This window comes from Bufo gargarizans, chromosome 3, assembly GCF_014858855.1.
Source record: "Bufo gargarizans isolate SCDJY-AF-19 chromosome 3, ASM1485885v1, whole genome shotgun sequence".
NCBI classification, from domain to species: Eukaryota; Metazoa; Chordata; class Amphibia; order Anura; family Bufonidae; genus Bufo; species Bufo gargarizans.
In genome coordinates this window covers 430025345-430048584 of record NC_058082.1, presented here as the reverse complement: position 1 = coordinate 430048584, position 23240 = coordinate 430025345, and positions in this window count along the sequence as shown.

Genomic DNA, 23240 nt, shown 5'->3' with positions numbered 1-23240 from the left:
GGTACATCACACCCAAAAATTCGGTGAATATCACACAAAAATGTAACAAAGTAGTAAAATGACATAAAATAAAATACGTACAAATAAAAATAAAATTTTGATTTATGAGGTGGAGTTCCATATGGAGTAGGAGTTTGAGGAGGCGGTAGACGTAGCAATGCAGGTGGAAGCGGCGGTGGAGGAGTACGAGGTAGCCAAAACTGGTTTTTGGTTTTAATTTATTACTTCTTTTATTGTTAGGGTACACTCCAAAAGAGTGTGAAATATCCAAAATACAAGAATGAGCAATTGCGCTGCAGTATAACAATGGCTGGTTAAGGCTGGTATACATGTCTATTCTGCACAAGGTATGGACTAGTCCTGTGGGATCCATGCCTGGTTCATTTTAATGAACATGAGCTTGTCCACATTGGCTGTGGACAGGCGGCTGCGCTTGTCGGTGATGACGCCCCCTGCCATGCTAAACACACGTTCAGATAATACACTGGCTGCAGGGCAGGCCAGCACCTCCAAGGCGTAAAGGGCAAGCTCAGGCCATGTGCTCAATTTGGAGACCCAGAAGTTGAAGGGGGCAGACCCGTCATTCAGTACGTGTAGGCGTGTGCACACATACTGCTCCACCATGTTGGTGAAATGCTGCCTTCTGCTAAGACGTTCCATATCAGCTGGTGGTGCTGGTTGTTGTGGCGTGCTGACAAAGCTTTTCCACATTTCGGCCATGCTAACCCTGCCTTCTGAGGTGCTGGCGGTGCCCCAGCTGCATTGGCGACCTATTCCTCTTCCTCTGCCTTCACCTTGTGCTTCCACTGTGCCCCCGCTTTCAGGTGGGAATGCCACCAGCAGCGCGTCTACCATCGTGCGCTTGTACGCGTGCATCTTACGATCACGCTCCAGTGAGGGAATTAAGGACGGTACGTTGTCCTTGTAACGGGGATCCAGCAGCGTGGCCACCCAGTAATCAGCACAAGTTAGAATGTTGGCAACTCGGCGGTCGTTGCGGAGACACTGCAGCATGTAATCGCTCATGTGTGCCAGGCTGCCCAGAGGCAACAAAACGCTGTCCTCTTTGGCAGGTGTATCGTCTGTGTCCTCTGTATCCCCCTATCCATGCACCAGTGATGGCCATGAGCTGGTCTGGGTGCCACCCTGCTGTGAACATGGTTCCTCCTCATCCATCTCCTCAACCTCCACCTCATCATCCTCCAGAACTATGCCCTGGCTGGACAATAGTGTACTTGACGTTTGTGGGTGCAGGAACCCACCCTGGGAGCCACTTGTGAATGACTGGCCAGAAACCCTACGAAATTATCCCTTTCTCCTCCTCCTGTGCCACATCCTCTTCCATCATCGCCAGGAGCATTTTTTCAAAGAGGCATAGAAGTGGGATAGTAACGCTGAGAACAGCTTTATCGGCACTGGCCATGTTGGTGGAGTACTTGAAACAGCGCAACAAGGAACATAGGTCTCACATGGAGGCCCAGTCATTGGTGGTGAAGTGGTGCTGTTCCGCCGAGCGCCTCACTGTGCATGCGGCAGCTGAAACTCCATCGCCGGCTGCTGCTCTCACAGTCTGGCCAGCATGTGCAAGATGGAGTTCCACCTTGTGGGCACGTCGCATATGAAGCGGTGAGCGGGAAGGCTGAAGTTACACTGCAGCGCTGACAGGCGAGCAGCAGCAGGGTGAGAACGCCTAAAGCCCGCACAGACGGCCCACACTTTATGCAGCAGCTCTGACATATCGTGGTTATTTTTTAAGGAATGTTGTTTAAGGCCCAACCACAGCTCCTGCGCGGTGTGGGGTTTGGCCCCCAAGCAGATACATTTTAAAACTGCCTGCTGTCGTTTACCCCCTCTGTGCTGAAGTTGATGGTGAAGGTGTTACAATGACTGGATGATTAGCCGGTAGAGGATGAGGAAGCGGAGTAGGAAGCAACAGGAGGCAAACTGAAGCGCCCTGCAATCCTCGGTGGTGGAAGGACATGCGCAAAACTGCTATCCGCCTCAGGCCCAGCCGGCACTGCATTTACCCAGTGTGCTGTTATGGAGATATAATGTCCCTGACCGTACTTACTGGTTCACGTATCCGTAGTCAGGTGCAACTTGCCACAGATGACGTTGCGCAGTGCACACCCGATTTTGTCCCCTACTTGGTTGTGCAGGGAAGGGATGGCTCACCTGGAAAAAGTAGTGGCGGCTGGACATGATGTACTGTGGGACAGCCTACACCATAAGGCCTTTAAAACTATCCGTCTCCACCAGACGGAATGACAGCATTTCAAAGGTCAGTAATTTAGAAATGTTAGCATTCAGGGCTAGGAATCGCCGGTGGGTAGGGGGGTACTTCCTCTTCCTCTCCAGTGTTTGGGAGAGGCAGAGCTGAACGCTTCTGTGGGAAATTATAGAGATGTTTGGTGACCCAGGTGGTGGTGTTGCTGGCAGATCCTCTGTTTGCGGGGTGGCAGGTGGCACTGTCACTCCAGAGGTGGATGAAGAGGCCGAGACAGCAGCAGAAGAGGAAGCAGGAGGAGCCAGAGATCTTTCTTGGTTTTTGAGGTGTCTACTCCACTGCAGCTTGTGCTTAGCACTTAAATGCCTGGTCATGCAGGTTGTGCTCAGGTTAAGAACGTTTATGCCTCGCGCAAGGCTCTGATTGCACAACGTGAAAACCACTCGTGTCTTGTCGTCAACACATTGTCTGAAGTACCATACCAGGGAACTCCTTGGAGCTGGCTTTGGTGTGCTTGGTCCCTTGCTTCGGTGGGAAGTAGCAGGCGTACTGTCTAGAGGACGGCCGCTCCGCTTTTGCACCCATCTCCATCTTCTACCTCATCATCCTCTACATCATCTTCCACCCAGTCTTCACCCCTGCCCTCCTTGTCGGTCTGCATACTTTCGAAAGCCACAGCAGTTGGCACCTGTGTTTCGTCATCATCCAAGACATGCTGCAATGGTCCTTCCATGTACTCATCTTGAAACATAAGTGGTTGGGCATCAGTGAACTCAATCTCTTTCACTTCTGGGGCAGGGATAGGTGGATGGCCCTGGGAAACCCAGCTAACAGAGTCATCAAAAAGCAGAAGAGGCTGCTGTGTGACTTGGGGCTCAGACTGCTTTGCTGATTTGCAAGGGGGTGAGGTGAAAGACTGATGGACATTTGCTGCAGGTGCCAACTCTGATCTTTCAGCAGGAGACTGGGTGGGAAACAATATGAAGGAACTAGCGGCACTGTCAGCAACCCAATCTATCTATTATCGCCTGTACTTGTTCAGGCTTTGCCATTCATAGAGCCACACCAAATACCGCTGAAGGTTCTGTCGCCTACTCGCACCTGAGAAAGGGGTTTCACTTGTGCGTGCAGCTGGCACAGATTGACCACGTCCTCTCCCTGCAACAGGAGCTCCACCAGCAGCACCACGACCTGGGCCACGTCCCTTATTTGACGATCTCCTTATATTTCTAAAATTTAGGATCTTGCCCTAAATGGGTGTTTTATTAGGCTACTTTCACACTTGCGTTCAGAGCGGATCCGTCTGAGATCCGTCCGATCCGTCCAGACTTTTACATTGAAAGTCAATGGGGACGGATCCGTTTGAAGATTGAGCCATATTGTGTCATCTTCAAATGGATCCGTCCCCATTGACTTACATTGTAAGTCTGGACGAATCCGCTTGCCTCCGCACGGCCAGGCGGACACCCGAACGCTGCAAGCAGCATTCAGGTGTCTGCCTGCTGAGCAGAGCAGAGGCTGAAAGCTGCCATACTGATGCATTCTGAGCGGATCCGCTTCTATTCAGAATGCATTAGTGCTGGACGGATGCGTTCGGGACCGCTTGTGAGCCCCTTCAAACGGAACTCACAAGCGGACACCCGAACGCTAGTGTGAAAGTAGCCTTAATAGCAGAATAGAACCACAGTATGTAAAGGGTGTATCTCACACGCCTTGATCCAGACTAGGCCGCAATTAAAGATTTGTGCCCAAAATGGGTGTTTGTTTAATAACTGAATAGAACCACAGTATGTAAAGAGTGTATCTCACACGCCCTGATCCAGACTAGGCCATGATTAAAGATTAGTGCCCAAAATGGCTGTATTTCAAATAACTGAATAGAACCTCAGTATGTAAAGGGTGTATCTCACAATGACATATGCAGCAAAGGCTGCAAAATAAACTTTTTTGCCCAAAACGGGTGTTTGTTAAATAACTGAATATGACAACAGTATATAACCCTGGAATTTCACATGTGCTGATGCTGCAAGGCCAGAAAAATTGCGTGTTTTGCAAAAAAAAAGGGTGTTTTATTAATAGAAGAATATAACCACAGTATGTAAAGAGTGTATCTCACACGCCCTGATCCACACTAGGCCGCAATTAAATTTGTTTGCCCAAAATGGCTGTATTTCAAATAACTGAATAGAACCACAGTATGTAAAGGCTGTATCTCACAATGACATATGCAGCAAAGCCTGCAAAATAAACTTTTTTGCCCAAAATGGGTGTTTGTTTAATAATTGAATATGACGGCAGCATATAACCCTTGAATTTCACATGTACTGATGCTGCAAGGCCATAAAAATTGTGTATTTTGCCCAAAAGAGGGTGTTTTATTAATAGAAGAATATAGCCGACTAATCCAGACTAGGCCGCAATTAATTTTTGGGCCCAAAATGGGTGTTTGTTTAATAACTGAATATGACAGCAGTGTGTAACCCTTGAATTTCACACATGCTGATGCTGCAAGGGCTCTAAAATTGGGTATTTTGGCAAAAAAAGGTGTTTTTAAAAACCCAGAAAAGTATGGCTGTATTTCTAGCTTAAATTGCACACTGACTAATCCAGATGTTGGATATTGCCAAAAAAGCATATTTTATTTTTTTTTACTAAAAGAATATGAAAGCTGTATATAACCCTTGAATTTCACACGTGCTGATGGTGCGAGGACTGTAAAATTGTGTATTTTGGCAAAAAAGGGTGTTTTTAAAAACCCAGAAAATTATGGCTGTGTTTCTAGCTTAAATTGCACACGCACTAATCCTGCAAATGCACCAGATGTTCTTTGTCCAGATGAGCTTTTGCAAAGGCCAAGCGTGCTTTTGTGTGCTTTATCTGGAGAAGTGGAACCCAGCAGTGTGCAGTGTCCATTGGTTTGTCTGCCTTAAAATATTGCCACCAGCAGATGTAATTTCCTGTAAAAAAATTACTTGCTGGTTGAATAAAAGTAACTTTGTCAAAATTTGCCAGGGGTATGAATAATTATGGGCAGCACTGTAAATACACAAACAGCTATATGGCACGTATTAATCACACACAGCTCTGCAGCACATGCATTATACACCCAAATCTCTGCAGCACATACATTATGCATACAGCACACACAAATACATTATATGATACATTGTACCTTGGGTGCCTATTATAAAATTTGAAAAATAATCTATTGCAGAAGCTCATAATACACACCTTAACTGCTGCAGAACCGCAAAATACACATGTCAGCTGCAGAACATAGCAATACACACCACGGCTTCTGCAGAACTTCATCGTACACACACCTCAGTTGCTGCAGAATAGGATATTTTGATGCTACAGAATACTTAAAGGGGTCTCATCATAGACAATGGGGGAATATTGCTAGGAGCCCCGCAAGGTGGTGGCTGAGGGACTCCGGTCCAGTCACCACCAAGCCGGCTTCCCATAGAATTGAATGGGAGCGTACAACGCATGCGCGGCCCCTGCTCCTAGCGCTCGGCTATTTTTACAAGCCCCATAGAAAATGAATGGATGGCACTCCTTCATTTGCGGGGCTCCATTCTTGATATACTGTAGGTGCTGGTCCCAGCGGTGGAAGCCGTGCCTATAAAACAATTGGAGCATAGCCTAGTGATATGCCTCCATTGTCCATGATGAGACAACCCCTCTAAGGCTTTGATCACATCTAAAAACAAAGGAATGTGCTTCGTGACAAAGTAATTTGTCACAAAGCTAATTTCTTTGCTAAATTCTGTGAAGCAGCCAAATCAAAATTTTCCTAACTTCGCTCATTGTTAATTATAAGGCATCAGTAAACATTATAAGGGGAGGTGTATCAGGAGAGAATAGCGAATAGCAAATATTAATCGCGAATATTGCAACTTCGCTTATTCGCGAATATTACGAATATAGTGCTATATATTCGCTAATTCAAATATTCGTCATTTTTTTTACATCTGAAAACATGAATCCTCCCTGCTTCTTTCTTGTGGGTCAATGAGTCACTGGCCCACAAGCAACTTAAGCAGGAAGGAATCATGTTTTTATATGGAAAATAAAATGCTGAATATTATAAAATAAAGAATATATAGCAATATAGGCAATATATTCGTTATTTAGAATATTCACATTTTTTTTTCCAATCTGTATATATCCCTCCCCGACAAGCATCCCCGTCACCATGGGAATGCCTGTGGGTTAGAAAATGCCATTGGATCTGAGTTTTCCCTGAGGTCGTAAAAACTCAGATCCGATGGTATATTCTAACCTACAGGCGTTCCCATGGTGACAGGGATGCTTGTTGGGGAAGAGTATGCGAAAGACCATACAGATTGGTAAAAAAAAAGATGAAAATTCTAAATAACAAATATATTCGCTATATTGCTATAACTTTGTTTTTTTGAATATTTGTCATATAGACTGCAATTTAGCTAATATAGTGCTATAGTATTTTTTTTTTATAGTGTACATTTTTTCCAAATCTGAATTTCAGAAGAGACAAAAAAAATGAGACTATAAAAAAAAGATTATAGCACGATATTAACTAAATTGCAGTCTATATGTGTATTTTACGAATATTGGCTATATTGCTATAACTTTGTTTTTTAGAATATCCGTAATATTCTAAAACAAGAATATATAGCAATATAGCGAATATTCGAAAAATACACTTATTAGCCATAGCCATAGCCAACCAATAGGAAAGTTGCCTTATACAGTTAAAAGAAAATCGCAATACGCCAATAATTAAATCACATATTATTTGCGATAAATAGAATAATGACGAATATTCGATTTCGACGAATATTTAATCGAATATTCGCGAAATATCGCAAAATCGAATATGGCACCTCCCGCTCATTACTATACAGCATTGGTGAACATTATACGGAGAGAGGTATAAGAAGAGAGAACTGCAACTCACCGCATGTTCAGACTGTTATTATAGAGCATCAGTAGACAGTACATGGATAGCGATATAATAGGAGAGAATGATAACTCCCAGGATTTCTAGGATGTTATTATGGGCTATCAGACGACATTACAACTTATATAGGAAGAGAAACCAGTAATGTCTGCACACACAGCAGAGGAGTTCTACCCCCTCACATAATGACATCACACAGGTCCTTTATCACTTCTCTGGACTACTGAGTTTTGTCTCTTCATGCGCCAGTCACATGATGATGTCATTACTTTGGTCCTCTACCTGGTATCTTTTCCTCTGCACAGCTAATGCCGGGCTGCCCCCTAGCCCACCACAGTCTCCATAGAAGCTGTATGGTATGCCTCTATCAGAGGTATGCCTCTAGCTATTTGATTTATCCAGCAAAGCGCTGGGTGGGTGCTCTGGTGGATCATTAAAGGGATTCTGTCACCAGTTTTAACCCCCTCCAGATAAAAATATGGTTATGTTCAGGGAGCTTTACTGATTCCTAATGTGGTCTTATAAATGTAATCTGTAGGGTCATTTTGCCTAAAAAACGCTATTACTAACCTGTCATTCATAAAAATAAGGTGCCCATGGGGATGTAAATGGATCCAAGCTGCCGCCCGCACCCGCCGCCGTTCGTGCCCAGCTCTGCCTTTCCTGACCTCAGCGCTGCCTCATAATCCTGTGTGATGCCTCCGGCTCTCCCTTCCTCCCCCCTCCTTCTGCTCTAAAATCTCGCGCGTGCGCACAGGCCTCTGCCTGATGCGCCCGTGCAGACTTCTCCGTTCGGCTTCATGGAGAGAAGTGCGCATGCGCCGGCACTTCGCTCAACCTCCCGATGACCTGCACACTTGCTCCATGAAGCCAAACAGAGAAGTCCGCACGGGCGCATCAGGCAGAGGCTGAGATGTTAGAGCAGAAGGAGGGGGGAGGGAGGGAGAGCCGGAGGCGTCACACAGGATTATGAGGCGGCGCTGAGGTCAGGAAAGGCAGAGCTGGGCACGAACGGCGGCGGGTGTGGGCGGCAGCTTGGATCCATTTACATCCCCTTGGGCACCTTATTTTTATGAATGACAGGTTAGTAATAGCGTTTTTTAGGCAAAATGACCCTACAGATTACATTTATAAGACCACATTAGGAATCAGTAAAGCTCCCTGAACATAACCATATTTTTATCTGGAGGGGGTTAAAACTGGTGACAGAATCCCTTTAAGGAAGCAGTCATAGAGGTCTGGTGCTGCTGGACCACCCTTACTGCGAACTATTAGACACAGGTATTTTTTAGCAAGATTTTTGTTTTATAAAGTAATCTAAAAAATTAGACACGGTATATCTAGAAATTAGGGTACAAACAAAGAGTGATAGTGGCTCAAAACTATTATTGCCGAGACAGAAATGGTGCGCATCCCACGGCACACCCTATGTGTGGAATAAATATGGAAATAAAATATAGAGATGATGGGGGGCACTCATTTATCTGGATATAAATAAACTAATACGTAATTAGTGATTATGGCAAATGTATTCAAAGTATATATACAGACTTGTATAGATCCAAGCAATAAAAAACGTATATAGTTCCAAGCTATAAAAAACTGAGGATCCCCCTAAAAATTAAAAAAAAATTAAAATTAAGAATAAAAAGTTGAATAAAACCATATAAACCTTATAACATATAAATAAGAACCTAGAGGCTTAGAATGTTCACACTTGGAGTGCCGCACAGACTCATGGCTTCTTAGATGAAAAGGCACATATAATTGGTAGTGTTGAGCGCAAATATTCTAATTACAAATTTTAATCTCGAATATCGGCACTTCGACAATTTGCAAATATTTAGAATATACTGCTGTATATTCGTAATGACGAATGTTCATAATTTTTTTCCATCTGAACATGATTCCTCCCTGTTTCTTGCTTGTGGGCCAATGACTCATTGGCTCACAAGCAAGAAGCTGGGAGGAATCAATCATGTTTAGAGGGAAAAAAAAATACGACTATTCTAAAAAAAGAAAATAGCACTATATTAGCTATATTGGTCTATATTAATTTTTTAAGAATATTCGCTATATAGGTATAGATTCTTTTTTTAGAATATAACAAATATTCTAAAAAACGAATATATAGTAATATAGCGCCGGACACTGATCTATCCCTACTTTTAGCTTGTGGGACATTATGTAGAATATATTATCTTTTACATATTCGCCCTCAAGCTAAAACTCTTATAGGGGGAAAAATAAGGTATGACTGTATATATATATATATATATAAATAAAATATAATAAATGGCAGCACCATCACTGGCTAAAGTGGTTTAGCGCCGCTGTGGACAGTGATTGGCTGAGCAAGGTCAAGCCTCCCTACTCCAACAGTTGCACAATGAAGATAAACAACCGCAGATCAACCAAAATGACCAATTCAGGATTGAAGGATCAGTGTCCACCTGTGTACTGTTAAAATAAAAAATAAAAAAAAAGAATATTCGTCATTCCGAATATATAGCACTATATTCATTGAATATAGTGCCATATACTGGTAATGACTAGAGTTGAGCGAACACCTGGATGTTCGGGTTCGAGAAGTTCGGCCGAACATCCCGGAAATGTTCGGGTTCGGGATCCGAACCCGATCCGAACTTCGTCCCGAACCCGAACCCCATTGAAGTCAATGGGGACCCGAACTTTTCGGCACTAAAACGGCTGTAAAACAGCCCAGGAAAGGGCTAGAGGGCTGCAAAAGGCAGCAACATGTAGGTAAATCCCCTGCAAACAAATGTGGATAGGGAAATTAATTAAAATAAAAATTAAATAAATAAAAATTAACCAAAATCAATTGGAGAGAGGTTCCATAGCAGAGAATCTGGCTTCCCGTCACCCACCACTGGAACAGTCCATTCTCAGATATTTAGGCCCCGGCACCCAGGCAGAGGAGAGAGGTCCCGTAACAGACAATCTGGCTTCATGTCAGCAGAGAATCAGTCTTCATGTCATAGCAGAGAATCAGGCTTCACGTCACCCACCACTGTAAGAGTCCATTTTCATAAATTTAGGCCCAGCACCCAGGCAGAGGAGAGAGGTCCCGTAACAGAGGATCTGGCTTCATGTAAGCAGAGAATCAGTCTGCATGTCATAGCAGAGAATCAGGCTTCACGTCAGCCACCACTGCAACAGTCCATTGTCATAAATTTAGGCCCAGCACCCAGGCAGAGGAGAGAGGTCCCGTAACAGAGGATCTGGCTTCATGTCAGCAGAGAATCAGTCTGCATGTCATAGCAGAGAATCAGGCTTCACGTCAGCCACCACTGCAACAGTCCATTGTCATAAATTTAGGCCCAGCACCCAGGCAGAGGAGAGAGGTCCCGTAACAGAGGATCTGGCTTCATGTCAGCAGAGAATCAGTCTGCATGTCATAGCAGAGAATCAGGCTTCACGTCAGCCACCACTGCAACAGTCCATTGTCATAAATTTAGGCCCAGCACCCAGGCAGAGGAGAGAGGTCCCGTAACAGACAATCTGGCTTCATGTCAGCAGAGAATTAGTCTGCATGTCATAGCAGAGAATGAGGCTTCACGTCAGCCACCACTGCAACAGTCCATTGGCATATATTTAGGCCTAGCACACAGGCAGAGGAGAGAGGTCCCGTAACAGACAATCTGGCTTCATGTCAGCAGAGAATCAGTCTGCATGTCATAGCAGAGAATGAGGCTTCACGTCACCCACCACTGCAACAGTCCATTGGCATATATTTAGGCCTAGCACACAGGCAGAGCAGAGAGGTCCCGTAACAGACAATCTGGCTTCATGACAGCAGAGAATCAGTCTGCATGTCATAGCAGAGAATGAGGCTTCACGTCACCCACCACTGCAACAGTCCATTGGCATATATTTAGGCCTAGCACACAGGCAGAGCAGAGAGGTCCCGTAACAGACAATCTGGCTTCATGTCAGCAGAGAATCAGTCTGCATGTCATAGCAGAGAATGAGGCTTCACGTCACCCACCACTGCAACAGTCCATTGGCATATATTTAGGCCTAGCACACAGGCAGAGCAGAGAGGTCCCGTAACAGACAATCTGGCTTCATGTCAGCAGAGAATCAGTCTTCATGTCATAGCAGAGAATCAGGCTTCACGTCACCCACCACTGTAAGAGTCCATTTTCATAAATTTAGGCCCAGCACCCAGGCAGAGGAGAGAGGTCCCGTAACAGAGGATCTGGCTTCATGTCAGCAGAGAATCAGTCTGCATGTCATAGCAGAGAATCAGGCTTCACGTCAGCCACCACTGCAACAGTCCATTGTCATAAATTTAGGCCCAGCACCCAGGCAGAGGAGAGAGGTCCCGTAACAGAGGATCTGGCTTCATGTCAGCAGAGAATCAGTCTGCATGTCATAGCAGAGAATCAGGCTTCACGTCAGCCACCACTGCAACAGTCCATTGTCATAAATTTAGGCCCAGCACCCAGGCAGAGGAGAGAGGTCCCGTAACAGAGGATCTGGCTTCATGTCAGCAGAGAATCAGTCTGCATGTCATAGCAGAGAATCAGGCTTCACGTCAGCCACCACTGCAACAGTCCATTGTCATAAATTTAGGCTCAGCACCCAGGCAGAGGAGAGAGGTCCCGTAACAGACAATCTGGCTTCATGTCAGCAGAGAATTAGTCTGCATGTCATAGCAGAGAATGAGGCTTCACGTCAGCCACCACTGCAACAGTCCATTGGCATATATTTAGGCCTAGCACACAGGCAGAGGAGAGAGGTCCCGTAACAGACAATCTGGCTTCATGTCAGCAGAGAATCAGTCTGCATGTCATAGCAGAGAATGAGGCTTCACGTCACCCACCACTGCAACAGTCCATTGGCATATATTTAGGCCTAGCACACAGGCAGAGCAGAGAGGTCCCGTAACAGACAATCTGGCTTCATGACAGCAGAGAATCAGTCTGCATGTCATAGCAGAGAATGAGGCTTCACGTCACCCACCACTGCAACAGTCCATTGGCATATATTTAGGCCTAGCACACAGGCAGAGCAGAGAGGTCCCGTAACAGACAATCTGGCTTCATGACAGCAGAGAATCAGTCTGCATGTCATAGCAGAGAATGAGGCTTCACGTCACCCACCATGTCCGACCATGTCCACGACCATGTCCACGTCCGCGTCCCTTACTAGATGTTTTTCTCATTGTTATGGTTCACCACAACAACAAATATATTATTTGGCCCAATGTATTGTATTCAAATTCAGCGGGATATAAATTTGAGGCCTAGTATTTAGGCGCTGGGTGACCGGTATGGATTTAGTGACAGAATTAGACTTGGAAATGCACAGAAGCGTGTGTGTGTGAAGTTATTCTGAATGACCCAATGTGCACCTTGAATATTATATACCCTTTTAGGGATAGATTTCAAATAGCTCTGATATAGCAGAAACCACTAAATTATGAAATTGCTAAATTGGGAATTGTATTTCAACCCAGAACAAAAAATGTGCTTTGACGGACACTAAATAACTTTCCCAGCCACAACAGGACAGCGGTAACGAGAGATTTAGCAGGATATAAATTTGAGGCCTAGTATTTAGGCGCTGGGTGACAGGTATGGGTTTAGTGACAGAATTAGACTTGGAAATACACAGTAGCGGGTGTGTGTGAAGTTATTCTGAATGACCCAATGTGCACCTTGAATATTATATACCCTTTTAGGGATAGATTTCAAATAGCTCTGATATAGCAGAAACCACTAAATTATGAAATTGCTAAATTGGGAATTGTATTTCAACCCAGAACAAGAAATGTGCTTGAACGGACACTAAATAACTCGCCCAGCTACAGCACTAGGGACAGATTTAGCGGGATATAAATTTGAGGCCTAGTATTTAGGCGCTGGGTGACAGGTATGGGTTTAGTGCCAGAATTAGACTTGGAAATACACAGTAGCGGGTGTGTGTGAAGTTATTCTGAATGACCCAATGTGCACCTTGAATATTATATACCCTTTTAGGTATAGATTTCAAATAGCTCTGATATAGCAGAAACCACTAAATTATGAAATTGCTAAATTGGGAATTGTATTTCAACCCAGAACAAGAAATGTGCTTGAACGGACACTAAATAACTCGCCCAGCTACAGCACTAAGGACAGATTTAGCGGGATATAAATTTGAGGCCTAGTATTTAGGCGCTGGGTGACAGGTATGGGTTTAGTGCCAGAATTAGACTTGGAAATACACAGTAGCGGGTGTGTGTGAAGTTATTCTGAATGACCCAATGTGCACCTTGAATATTATATACCCTTTTAGGGATAGATTTCAAATAGCTCTGATATAGCAGAAACCACTAAATTATGAAATTGCTAAATTGGGAATTGTATTTCAACCCAGAACAAGAAATGTGCTTGAACGGACACTAAATAACTCGCCCAGCTACAGCACTAAGGACAGATTTAGCGGGATATAAATTTGAGGCCTAGTATTTAGGCGCTGGGTGACAGGTATGGGTTTAGTGCCAGAATTAGACTTGGAAATACACAGTAGCGGGTGTGTGTGAAGTTATTCTGAATGACCCAATGTGCACCTTGAATATTATATACCCTTTTAGGGATAGATTTCAAATAGCTCTGATATAGCAGAAACCACTAAATTATGAAATTGCTAAATTGGGAATTGTATTTCAACCCAGAACAAGAAATGTGCTTGAACGGACACTAAATAACTCGCCCAGCTACAGCACTAAGGACAGATTTAGCGGGATATAAATTTGAGGCCTAGTATTTAGGCGCTGGGTGACCGGTATGGATTTAGTGACAGAATTAGACTGGGATATGGCCAAAAAATAAACAGACTATTGCTGGTTAAATGCACTTGGTGTGACAGCTTCACCCTGATGTAGGCTTTAGCCAAAAAACAACCACACCATTGAGGGTTAAATGCACTTGGTGACAGGCGCAGCTTGCCCCTGATTTAGTATATGGCCAAAAAATGAACAGACTATTGCTGGTTAAATGCACTTGGTGTGACAGCTTCACCCTGATGTAGGCTTTAGCCAAAAAACAACCACACCATTGAGGGTTAAATGCACTTGGTGACAGGCGCAGCTTGCCCCTGATTTTGTATATGGCCAAAAAATGAACAGACTATTGCTGGTTAAATGCACTTGGTGTGACAGCTTCACCCTGATGTAGGCTTTAGCCAAAAAACAACCACACCATTGAGGGTTAAATGCACTTGGTCGCAGCTTGTGCTGGCGCACCACAAGACACAAAATGGCCGCCGATCACCCCAGAAAAATGTGACTGACAAACGGTCTGGGCAGCCTAAAAACAGTGAGCAATTGAGGATCAGCAGCTCAATGATCCACAGCTGCAGATCGATCAGTTAATCAAGTCCTTTGGAGGAGTTAATCTGCCTAATCTCGCCCTACTGTCGCAGCCGCAACCTCTCCCTACGCTAATCAGAGCAGAGTGACGGGCGGCGCTATGTGACTCCAGCTTAAATAGAGGCTGGGTCACATGGTGCTCTGGCCAATCACAGCCATGCCAATAGTAGGCATGGCTGTGATGGCCTCTTGGGGCAAGTAGTATGACGCTTGTTGATTGGCTGCTTTGCAGCCTTTCAAAAAGCGCCAAGAAAGCGTCACAAAAGCGCGAAGAAAGCGACGAACACCGAACCCGAACCCGGACTTTTACGAAAATGTCCGGGTTCGGGTCCGTGTCACGGACACCCCAAAATTCGGTACGAACCCGAACTATACAGTTCGAGTTCGCTCATCCCTAGTAATGACCAATTATTTTTTTTTTTTTTTTTTTTACAGTACACATCAATGTAGACTGTTCTGTGGCGGTGCTGGGTGCAGCCCAGTGTATAGTGACGTTTATGACAGAAATCAAAAGTGTAACTGGAGAATTATGAAAAATCTGAGCGCTGTCTGTTTTTTGCTTGGAGAACTAATGTTTTTATTGGTACCATGTTTGGGAATTGCCATATAGGACCTGTGACTGACAGGACCTGTGAGCCACATGACCATAGCAGCTGACCGACGAACAAACCAGCTGATCAGATCATCCGACCTTTCCAACTGTATCATCGAACCTCCGCAACAGTTACACACGCCTACCAAGTATCGGAGCTAAGCGCTTTCATCACGTGGAGTCAGCGTCTTGGGCGAATTGTCCTCACAGAGTTTTACTACCTTCCGTCTCCTGGAACCAGTGCTCAAATTTACACGTGAGTTGGCTCTTATGCCTTTATACAGAACGGGCACTGTGTTACCAACAGAGCGGTAAGAGCCTGAGTGAGGCAACTCCATTTGGCTGTGTTCCTATACACACTGGTGTGCAGGGGCGTAGCTGAAGGCTCATGGGCCTTGGTCCAAGAGTTCATCTTGGGCCCCCTCCCCACAGTGCTTCGCGGCCAGGGGCAGGGAAGCACATAGCCTTCATGCTGCCTGAGGCAAAAATTAAAAAGGTATGCCCCCCATGCCAAATTCTTGACCTAACCCCTTCCTTTCCGCCAGAGGTGTAACTTGACTAGCATGCACTGTCTATAATACCACTGTCTCCTTATGGCACAGGGGTTTTTGGGCCCCCTAAGGCTCTTGGGCCCGGTAGCAACTGCTACCTCTGCACCCCCTATAGCTACACCCCCCCTGCTGCTGTGTATTCAATATTGAGACTTCCTTTATACACATATCATTGTGTTCTCCAACATTCAGACTTTTTTTTACATTGGATATCGAGTTTTGATGATTTTTATGGGCCTCTAGTGAACAATGATGATGTATTTGTGAACCTTGTCACCCTCTATCTAGAGACAACAGTCAATTTTTTATTTTTACACCTCCGCAATCAGTGGATTTATGTGATTATATATATGATTGATTTTATTCCTTATTTTATTAGGTGTATGTTTCCACTCACATTTTATTAAAGTATAACTGTCGTATTTTTTTATTTTTTTTTGAGTATTGGATTGTGGTGATTTATATCACCTTGGTGGCCCTATTTTAACTTTTCACTGTGTATTCAATTACCCCTTAATTCCACCGTTTTTTTTCCCTGTACTGCCTACTTTTACCTGTGCTTAAAATAGGGTTGCTAAGCATGGTCCGTCTATGTGTTGAAGGATGGAGGACGCAGAAGCAGGCTGCTTGCAAGGTCACATTCCTGACAGCCAGGAACTGTAAGTAAATGATTAAAGCCAGGTCCTCCCCAGCAGCTGATAACAGTGCCTGGGCTGTGTGCACTTCTCCCTGTCCCTGCACTTGGCAGACGCTCCCTCACTCAGCAGAGCTGGAGGATGCAGAGAATGCAGATAGAACCAGCTCACAACAGGGAAGGGAGATCTGCCATCTTCTCAGTGTATAAATGAAAGCAACATGTGGTAAGATGACCCCTTTGTGCTGCAGGAGATTAACCCTTTAGGGGGGAGGGCTCTGGTTACTGACACTTTTGGGGGGCTATTGTTACTGGCTAGTGAGGGCAGGTGGGATTAGCCTCAGGGTGAGGGCAGTGGCGGCCATCTTAACTGAATAGTGAAATTGCAGTTTTATGCAGACTGGCTGCTAAGGGCTGAATCTTATTAAATATGGGGTAAGTCAGTCTAATAGTAACTGATACTGGAATATCATGTTTTAGTAACTACAGATATGAAAATTGAAATTAGGGTCTAAGTGTGACAGTTATCCTTTAAGCGTATGATCCCATTTTATGGTTTATTATTTGAATAAATTGTTGCCAGAAGGGGGTTTGCCAGCTCATTTGCTTGCTTATTACTTTTACTTTATACTGGGTGGGTGACCCAGTGAGCAGTGAACCCACTGTTACCCATCCATCCAGGTGTTGAGCGTCCCGTTTGTGCACTTACAACTAAGTTATCAGTTAAAATTACACCATACCATAACATAAAATTTCAAAAAAAGCACACGTTATAACACTTCAAAAACTATTTATTAACATAATTTTTTTTAAAAAGGCCTCTAGGGCACCTTTTTAAGTTTGGCAAGTAGCTCCCCCATTTCCTGCATCCCTTGCAGGTGCATTTTCTTCAGGTGATTAACCTTCCTGTTGACCCTCATTAGCAGCTTGTCAACTTCCTGCATGTTTTTACGGTGGTAACGCTGCATCTGGGCCATGCGTTTGATGCATTTCTTTATTACTGTTTGTAAAAAAATAAATAAATAAAAATTGCAATTCATGTTACAAGAAAATTAGTGCATTGTGTGGAGTACATCTAAATTCTGTAGTTTTAGATCTTTATGTTAATATCACGAGGGTGTCAAGAGCTACAGTACGTCTGACTCCGTTATACCCGGGGTCAGGAAGTCTCATCGGGTGGCTGCGCGCTCTTTGTCTAAAGATCTCGCTGTTACTTAATGGTAGCTTTCTGGGTTTGCCTTGCAATTCTTTTTGTCTCACTCAGGGATCCGTAGCTTCTTCTCCTCATCTGTTTCTTGTCCGGCACTCCCAACCTCTTTATATTCCCCTCTCCCACGTCTCTGGTTACCAGATATAGAGCTTCCTGCCTGGACTTCTATACTGACCCACTGGAGCTGAGTTGCTGTTTTCCTGGTTGTCGTACCAAAGCATTTGCCTCTGGTTGTTTGTTGTCGCCCACCTGGGACTATATGTTTCGTCAGTATGTCTGTCCTCTCCCTGGTGTTTCCCTTTAGTGTTAGTGGTGCGGACTAGTGTTCCTACCGCCCTATTCACTACTTAGGGCTCATCTTAGGGAAAGCCAGGGTTTAGGCACGTGATCAGCGTACGGGTGAGAAACCCGTCTAGGGACGTCAGGGCAGTCAGGTGCCAGCCTCAAGGTGAGTTAAGGGTCACCACCTTTCCCTCTCCCTTGGACAGGGCCTTCCTTTTCCCTCCCTTTGCGTCACGTATGTGATCGGCACGCTGGTCGTGATAGTTAATTATAGTGTTTGCTTAGTGATATTTCGGATAGAGTATAATGTTATTTCTTTGGTTAGTTAATATTTTTTAGGTATTTTATAGAGTTAGGGTGCAGTTTTGTAGTTTGGACCATAATAGTACGCCGCAGCAGGACTTGACTTGATGCAAACTCCTGGCCCCCAAGCATAATCGCTTGTGAACCGGGGTGCAAAGGCTGCTCAGCTAAATAGGCAGACATGTTAACTAAGGGCTGCTATTGTTCGGATTGCTTATACATGTGCATTGCATCTCCGGAGATGCAGGGTGGTCGGGGGATCGTGGGATGTTTGTGAATATGTATACTAAATTATATTGATGTCTGCACATATTTACCCTCCTGGTGGGGGGTGTAGACATCCTCCTCCTCTAGTGGAGGTGGGGGAAGGGAATCCCGTGTCTGGGAGGGTCCGGGCTCCTCAAACTCTACCTCCAACATTTCGCCTACATCAGGTGGGGGAGGGGCGGCTACATTATCAAAGGGTCAAGGCTGCTCTGACTCTACCTCCGACATTTCGCCCACATCAGGTGGGGATGGGGCCGCTACATTATTGGAGAGTCCGGGCTGCTCTCCCTCCGCCTGCTCCTCCCAATATTTCTCATCCTTGGAGATCTTAAGATCCTTTGGGGATTTTTGGTGTCTGACCGATGGAACGGGAACCCCTGTAATCACAGAATGTTAAGAATTTAGATAAACAACTCATAAATCATAACAAAGGTAAAGATCCAGAAATTCCTATATGGAGGGCTCTGCATGAGATTATGAGTATCCACATGGTGTATTTGCCTCATTTTGGTGTTAAATAACATGCCAAAACCAGTGTTACAGATGGGTAAAACTAGCCTAAGTTACAAGGTAGGATGAGGTATCAGGGGATTTGTTAGGAAGGTGCCCTATAGTGTACTGTGGCTGGGTTATTGACGTTTAGGGAAACCAAGCAACAGTTCGGAAATTAGATAAGGGGGTATTGGATGGTGTTATGTTGGGTATATAATTTTTTATGGCTAGCAGCATTATACTGTCTGCCGAGACGCATTTTGAAGATCTGCTGTCACGGTCATTTTTTTGTTAGAAGGAGGGGTAAAGTCGCTTGCCGATAGGTGGAGAGCTGACTATATTTATATGCTATCTAGGCAGAATTTATCGCTGGTCTATTCAGTGGTTAAAGGGAGTCTTTCATGTAAAATCATAATTTTACACCACTAACATCATGATCTCCCTTACCTTCCCCCTATTACAATCTTACCTTTCATATTGCATTTAATTAGTGGTTTATGAGGTTAATTTACTGTGGTGTGTGTATATATATATATATATATATATATATATATATATATATATATATATGAATAGTATATATATAAAATCTATAATCCCATGCAAATTAAGTGGGGGATGCATGTAATGGACGGGGACTTTCACCGGAATACTGAATGATGTTTGCAGTTTATGTATGTATATATATATATATATATATATATATATATATAGAAAGAAAGTGTGGGCAGCACCACTATCTGTAAGGTGTATGCGGAGTGCCAGCGGCTAGGTAGGCGATCCACCTCCAAATGTATAAAAATAAGAAATTCCGCAGCACATCCAGGTTGTAAGAAAGTAAAAAAAGGCTTTATTCACCAAGCATGCGACGTTTCAATCCTCTCAATGGGATTTTCCTCAAGCAGTGACATAGTGGGCAGTGCAAAGTGCATATTTAAACGCTTTCACATCATTAAACAATCAATAATTCAAGTACATCCATTTAAAGAAAATACATTTAAAAATAGTGATACAGACAGTATTATCAATATCCTGATACATTCACATTATATCCCCGAATTAAATCCAATGATACAGTGTTGATCATTCCCATAACCGATTCGGCATATCATATACAACATAAAATATTTTAATTATAACAATTATCAATCCAGGTGCATGTCTTCCATGAAAATTAAATGTGCAGGTGTACCTTCAGAAGGGTGATGAGTCCGCTCACAGGAGTGTGCGATGGGGCCGATGCACATGGGTCCCGGCGTCCCGGGTATGCCACTGCGCATGTCGCAGGACCTTCCTAGGAGTTCCGATCACATGACCATCACAATGTGCTGATAGTTAGAGTGCGCATGTCCAAGGACCTTCCGACATGTGACCGCAGTCCGCACTAACCCCTCCGGTCACGTGATTAGATGTATCACATGATATGGGCTAGATGATGTGGCTTAGGTGTATCACGTGATCGGAACTCGATGGTAAGGCAATTCAAGAGTTTAATAATGTTCGGGACACACAATAAATGTAATTGTGTCTCAAAAAATCTACATCTCAGAGATATGGCTATATCTAAATCATTATTTAAGTCCTAAAAGGTATTAAATAATCAAACAATATAAAATAAAAATAGCCAAATGTACAGACATAGACATAAGCATGCGGCTGACCCACTACACGTACTGTCACTGGTCCTAGTGGAGTCTCACTGTGTATCACATGATAACCTTCCACATATGTCAATATCGATGGGTCAGCGATCAATCAGAGGGGTAAGGGTGATTGTATATCGATGGGAGTACCATCACTATACAAAGAGAAATAATATGTGTTATGCGTAAATACCGCCGTTTCTCTTTTAAAGTACTGAAATCAGTATATTTCATTACAAGATAGTCCCCTAGTCTAATCGAGGAGTTCAGTACAAGTGGCCCATGTTGTCACCATAGAGCCCCAAGCTGAGATGTCCCGCCTGTCAGATGGATACCATCCCTGGAGATCCAACATGTCAGGTTCGGGATCATCCTCTAGATTACGGGGGCAAGCCTGTACAATTCCATTTATAATGTCACCAGTCCCCGATGAGATCGATGGCTCCAAAGATTAGTTCATATGTTAGATCAGAACATGCGGATAGGACAATCAAGACATCACAAGTGTCGAATAGCTTTATCGTGTGTGGTCGTATTCATGCATAACGTAAGGTATTTAATGAGTATAATTATTCGTGTGTCCATGAAAAATCTTATTATACTTAGATTAACCAGATGATAAAAACTCGTGAGAAAATTTTGCGTTCCATCATAATTCGGTAGATAGACCTCCCATCGCTCACTCCTAATGTGAACAAACAAATGTTCACCACAATCCTGAGGATAATAAAAACAAAATATAAGATCACCCTGTTATATAAACAAGGGGCACTACCACTTAAGACTCAACCAAAGAATAGGCGAGCAGAATCCCAGGCGCAATCAATCAGGACAATAACCAGGGTCTGTAATCCACATTTAGTCCCAGTGGTTTCAATGTGTTTAGTTTGGCAATCCATTGCATCTCACATTTTTTAAGTAAAGTGTGTCTATTACCACCCCTGCGTGGAGTGGGAATATGATCCACCAGCATACATTTAAGGTCCCTCTCCTTGTGGCCCATGTCAGTAAAATGTTTTGGGACTGGGAGGTCCATGCGTTTTTTGCGAATCGTATATCGATGTTGATTAATTCGACTTTTGAAATCACATGTAGTCTCACCAATATATAATAACTGACATGGGCACCAAAGGATATATATGACGAATGACGATTCACATGTCAAGAAATGCTTGATGTAATATTTTTTCTGTGTCAAAGGATGCAAGAAAAAAACTACCCTTTTGCATATATCGGCAATTGATACAGTTTAAGCATGGAAAACTTCCTAATTTCGGAGTATGCAAAAAAGTCTGGCCAGACTCTTTTTGTGTACCTATGTCCGTGTGGACTAATTTATCTTTGAGGTTCCTGGCTCTCTTGTATAACATGAGGGGAGGAAGAAGAAACTCTTCAATCCCCCCATGTCCACTTTTCAAGACTGACCAGTGCTTCAAAACAATTTGTCGAATGTGTGAGCTATCCTCTGTGTACACAGTAACTAGAGGAATTCTCTTGATCTCTTTATTAGTATTCTCATTTCTCTTAGTAAGAAGATCTCTTCGTGATTTTTCTTGAATAGTAGAAAGATGTTGATCCAGTAGGGCTATGGGGTAATCTCTGTCTACAAAAGACTGTGTCATACGTTTTAGAGTCCCCTCCAACTCATCATTATTGCTGACTATGCGTTTTGCGCAGTAAAATTGGCTCAGGGGAAGGGATTTCACCATAGTCCTAGGATGTGCACTGTGGTAACCTAACAATGTGTTGCGATCGGTGGGCTTAGAATATAGGCCCGTCAATAGCTTATGATTGTCCAAAGTCACAACAGTGTCCAAAAAATGTATTTGGTTACGTGAGTGTTCCAACGTGAATTTAATGTCAGAATCAATGGTGTTCAAAAATTGGAAGAACTCCATAAGCGTGTCCTCTGAGTCCACCCAAATCAAAAAGATATCATCTATGTATCGCCACCACCTCAGAACATGTCGGAAGTGGGGCGATACATAGATGTAAGTCTCCTCGAGGAAGGTGACCGCCATGTTGGCATAAGTGGGGGCCACATTGGACCCCATGGCGGTCCCCTTCCTCTGGAGGTAAAAATGATCTCCAAACAAAAAATAATTGCATGTCAGTACCAAATGTAACAGCTGTAGAATGAAGTCCTGGCATTCAGCTGTATAAGTGGATTGAGACAAGGCCTTGGTTACCACCTCTATCCCAAAATCATGTCTAATTGAGGTGTATAGGCTAGCAATATCTAGCGATGCTAGAATTACATCACCTGATAAAGTAACTTCTTCTAGTTTATTTAAAAAATCTGAAGTATCCTGAATGTAGGACTGAGCTGACAATGCATACTGTCGTAATACTCTATCAAGGAAAATGGAAATATTAGACAGAAGGGATCCACGACCGGACACTATCGGTCTACCCGGAGGGTTATTAAGGCTCTTGTGGATTTTGGGCAACAAATATAAAAAAGGTGTCATAGGATGTGAGATAGAAAGGAAAATTTTGAGCTTGTCATCAATGATGCCAGCATTGCTGGCCTCTTGTAGCAAGCTCTATATCCTCCGTTCAATGTCCCATCTAGGATCCGTATTTAATTTCTGATAGACCTCACAGTCCTCCAACTGTCTATTGGCCTCTGCAATGTATTGATGAGTATCCATGACCACAATCGCACCACCCTTGTCAGCAGACTTGATGGTGAGACTGTGGTCATGGA